Source organism: Silurus meridionalis, chromosome 23 (genome assembly GCF_014805685.1).
Source record: "Silurus meridionalis isolate SWU-2019-XX chromosome 23, ASM1480568v1, whole genome shotgun sequence".
Classification (NCBI taxonomy): domain Eukaryota; kingdom Metazoa; phylum Chordata; class Actinopteri; order Siluriformes; family Siluridae; genus Silurus; species Silurus meridionalis.
The window spans coordinates 4,165,287-4,170,618 of NC_060906.1; the positions used below are offsets into that span (position 1 = coordinate 4,165,287).

At 39.9% G+C, this 5,332-nt stretch overlaps 1 protein-coding gene across 1 annotated transcript in view; it reads left to right on the forward strand.

Moving 5' to 3' along the window:
• LOC124377357 overlaps window positions 1-5,332 on the forward strand; it is a 291,851-nt gene that overhangs the window by 207,320 nt on the left and 79,199 nt on the right. The gene's annotated exons all lie outside the window — the stretch shown is intronic.

Consider the following 5,332-nt stretch of genomic DNA (forward strand, 5'->3'; position numbering starts at 1 on the left):
GAAGTCTATGGGAATCCCTGCACGTTGAAAAACGACGCTAAAGGGATACCCAGTGCGTCAAAATGTGACTACAGGGGATCCTGCCCAAGCGTCCATATGTGACGAGTTGGGAGTGAGAACGTGTTGATGAGACAGATGTCTACAAAACATTGCGAGAAGTAGACTGTCATGCGAGAGAAACGGAGGAGGAAGCCATAGTCAATGAAACAGGTTTTATTTAGAAAAGTTAAGGATGAGAAAAGTATGCTCCGAAGTGAAACGCTGAGGTAAAGCATTGCTCCGATGTAAAGCATTGAGGAGAGATCCGTGACACGCCTGGAAAGAGGTGTGGCATATGATGTCTGAAGCGGAGTCCGGAGCAGGAAAGGAATATCCGAGGTGCGCCTGGAAAGAGGCGCGGTCCACACGAAAAGAGAGAGAGTCTCGAGTACCACCCGCATAAAGTGCAATAACAGACAGCAAGAGTGTGGAAGTGAGGGGTTTAAATGGGAGCTGGTGATGAGCGGATGAATGAGTCCCAGGTGTGCCCAACGAAGTCGGGAGGATCATGGAACGCGAAGGCATTGACAGCCGCCGAAGGGGGCGTGGCAGGTGGATCTCTGACATAGATAGATAGATAGATAGATAGATAGATAGATAGATAGATAGATAGATAGATAGATAGATAGATAGATAGATAGATAGATAGATAGATAGATAGATAGATAGATAGATAGATAGATAGATAGATAGATAGATAGATAGATTTTAGCTCTTAAAAGTGCCTTTAGGTTCTGTAAATCAGGTGTAACTGGGTTAGGACAGGTGACTCATTTGACAGGATCTGCAGGGAGAACAGAAAATGGTAATTATGTAGTGAAGAGTAATTATGTTAAAATAAGTTTTAAAACCTTCCCCAATAGTGAGAGATTCCCATTTTCTTATAAATACTTAAGATAAATGAATGCAAATTCACAGTTTTCCTGTACAACTGTTAAAAGTCATGTAACATGCATCTGAGGTTCATCATTCCAGATTTAAAGGCAATGTTATGTTTAGTAATGTTAGTGAAGTTCTATTGTTATTAATGATACATTCTGGTGTATAGCCATATTTAATATGTGAGGGGACAAAAGTGTTAAATGTAATAAAACCATAATAAAAAATACATTATTACATAATAACAAAAAACAACATTAAACTAAATGTAATCATTAGTTATGAGCCTCGTAACTTACCTGGACACTGGTTTGAGCACAATGAGAAAAATAGCAACGGAAGCTGAGGATCATGGGTAATGCTGACATCCACTATCCAAAACTTACTTTGTTTCTTTTGATTTTATTTATTTTTTAATATAACATTCACAGGGGATACATACAACACAAATATTATTTTTGAGAACAATATATGGCTTAAACTGACACAAAACAATAAAGTAAATACACAACCAGAATACAAAACACAGTGATAGTCTACTAAAAAATTTTGGCAAAAACAAATAAATAAGAAATGTAAACAGATAAGCAAACAAATAAAAAACAAATAAAAAACACAAAAAAATGTAAGCTTCAGAAAATAATCTGGACGTAACTCTTGTTAATAATAATAATAATAATAATTATTATTATTATTATTATTATTATTATTATTATTATTATTAATAATGTTAATAATCTGGACGTAACACTGGGCAAAATCATGTTTTTTTTTTCATTAGTACAGCTGTTTTAGCAGCTGTCTTATAAAGTGTTGAGTAAAGAGAATCATATAATAGTTTTATATCAATACAAAAAAAACCTTTACATTTTTTTAAATAAAAAAGGCCACAGAGAGTTAACAGTTTTAACAGACCATCCAACTCCTAGACCCTGATTCCCAAATCCAAAACATTACATGAATTATTATAAAATTAAATATATAATATGATATATAATACAAATTGTGTTGTAAACAGAGAACACAATCCAAAACATTTCTTTCTAATTCTTTGCATAATCATATAAAAAAATTATGATATTGTTTATTAGAAATAGAAAAAAGTAAAGAATTGCAGAATTTTATAGTGAAGGTCTTTCATCTTGATACATTTGTATTTAATAATCCGCAACTGATCCCACAAAAAAACGGTATTTCTCACAGAAACAATTAAAACTAATTGCCATATCATCATACTGTTAAAATATTAAACATGCTTTCATGTTTATGTGTTAAGAAAAGATGAGGATATCATTAAAAGAGAATCGGTGGCGGGTCCTCAGGTAGTTTTACCCTCCATCTTCACTAGTAACGCTTGATAAGACTCATGGGTACTGTAATATTTACTGTTATATTTGACACCAAACCGATGGGAAAACGCTATTTCTCAGAATAGAAACGGCATTTAGAAGCAATGGCCGAAGCACAAATCTGCAGTCTTGTTAATTACCCAGAAGAATATATTTACTGTATTGTGACTGGAAGGAACCACTGATGATGGTTTATAATAATGAGTAGATTACAGAATATAAAGCAATAAAAACAAGAATATAATCTCCTGATTAAATGTTAAGTAAAAGTGCTTGAAGATTAAAAAATTAAATGATTAAAAACAATACAGCGTCTGTGGTGCCCAGTGGCAAGAAAGAAAAATGTGGTGGAGGCACGAAAGATACTCCGTATTGAAATAGATTAAATGGAAAATAGGGCGTTTGTGTCCATGAACACGAATCAGTAGTTTAAATTTCATGACTACATCACAGAATACTGTGAGACTGGGTTGTGCCTGTATTGTAACTTTGAGTTTGGTTTTCAGTCTTGAACTTGTTACTGTGTTATTCTCTGTATATAATCATCCCTGTACATATTCACTCAGTTCACCAACAGTAGGGGTTCGGCTGCTATTTCTTTTGGGATGGAAACTGTTTTTCTTTGTTTTTGTAGTAGGAATTTAAGAAAGTTTCATGTACAATTGTCTCTTTTCTTTCAGGGAAGGAAGCTTCAAAATCAGACTGTTTAATGTATTATTTTGATCTTACCTCACCCTGAAGTCACACCATTGTACAGCTGTATAAATATAAGTTTACTTTAACAAAATATCAACACCTTTTGTATTTAACCGTTTGTGTTCACCTTGTTTCTGGTTCATTATAAAGATTTCGAATCCCTTGAATTCTAAAATAATTACTCTGTCACTCTGTTGTTTACAAAAACATCATACGCATACACTCTCCATGACTGCTTTGAATGCACTGACTGGGACATGATCAGGGAGGCTGCAACCAACAGCAATTTCATCAACTTGGAGGAGTACATGTCAACAGTGACCAGGTGCATTGATGATGTGACCATCTCCAAGACCATCACTACATGCTCCAACCAAAAGCCATGGATGACTGCCAAGGTGCGTGTGCTGCTAAAATCAAGAGACTCCGTCTTCAGAGCAGGGAACCAAATGGCCTTAAAAACAGCAAGGGACAAACTGTCCCGTGCCATCAGAGAGGTGAACACGCACACGCAAGAGAATTCACAGCCACTTTTAGGACAGCGGAGACACCCTGCGCATGTGGCAGGGCATCCAAGCGATCACGAACTACAAGACAACATCACCTGCTTGTGACCGTGATGCCTCCCTCCCAGATGCACTGAATGACTAATACGCCTGTTTTGATCTGCAGAACAACATGGCGGCGAGTAACATGGCTCCCAGTGACCAGGTGCTCTGTCTAACTACAGCTGAAGTGAGGAAAACTCTATGCAGAGTTAACCCACAGACGTCTGCTGGACCAGACAACATTCCTGGCAGAGTGCTCAGGGAATGTGCACAACAGTTAGCGGATGTCTTAACCGACATCTTCAACATCTCCCTGAGCAGCACCATTGCTCCCACGTGCCTCAAGACGACGACCATCGTTCCCTTGTCGAAGAAGTCTACTGTCTCCTGCCTCAATGACTATCGTCCCGTCGCGCTCCCACCCATCGTGATGAAGTGCTTCGAGAGGATCATCATGAGGCATGTCAAGACCCAGCTTCCACCTGCACTGGACCCCATGCAGTTCACGTATCGTCCAAACCGATCCACGGATGATGCCATCTCCATGACCCTTCATCTGGCCCTCACCCACCTAGACAATACTAATGGAGGATACTAATGTACAAATGCTGTTCATAGACTTCAGCTCAGCATTCCACACGATCATCCCTCAGTACCTGACTGAGAAGCTGAGCCTACTGGGCCTGAACACCTCCCTCTGTAACTGGATCCTGGACTTCCTGACTGGTAGACCTCAGTCAGTCCGGATTGGAAACAGCATCTCCAGCACCACCACACTGAGCACTGGGGCACCTCAGGGCTGTGTGCTCAGTCCACTGCTGTTCACTCTGCTGACTTACAACTGTGTAGCAAGTCTGAACGTCAACAAAATGAAAGAGATGGTTGTTGACTTCCAGGGAGCATAGAGCAACCATTCTCCACTGATCATCAATGGATACTCCATGGATATCGCCAAGAGCACCAAATTCCTTGGTGTTCATCTGACGGATAATCTCACCTGGTCACTCAACACCAGCTCCATCACCAAGAAAGCCCAGCAGCATCTCTACTTCCTGAGAAGGCTGAGGAAAGCCCATCTCCTGCCCCATCCTGACCACGTTCTACAGATGGACCACTAAGAGCATCTTGAGCAGCTGCATCATTACCTGGTTTGGGAACTGCACCGTCTCAGATAGCAAGACCCTGCAGAGTACAGTGAGGACAGCTGAGAAGATCATCTGAGTCTCTCTCTCCCCTCTATCATGTACATTTACACCACACACTGCATCCGTAAAGCCAACAGCATTGTGGATGACCCCACACACCCCTCACACACACTCTTCACCCTCCAGCCATTAGGGATGCGGATCCTAAGCATTTCGGCCTCACATCCAGACTGTGACAGTTCGTTCCCTCAGGCTTCTCAAGACAGAACTGACCACACACACACACAACTGTGTGACTGATCAGCACACACTACCCGGGATCAACACACACTTCTACTCACTTTGCACACCCATGTCTTCAGTACAACTCATATTACATCACCTCATTACCATAAACTGATACATGTCTGTTTTGCACATCTTTTCTGGATTGCTGCTATTGCTCTTTGCACAACATTTTGTTAACATTTTGTTTACATTTTTACTACTGTTCACTTTGTCTCTTTACAACAGGTTTACTGGCGGAGCTATTTTGTGTATATGTCTTGCACTGTCTTGTGTTGTCTTTGCACTGTTTGCACTAGGTTGCACACGATGCACTTTATGTGGCGAGGACACTTACTAGTCTTGGCCCTGTGTTTCTGTTTTCTGTGATTTTTGTTTCATGTAGCACCTG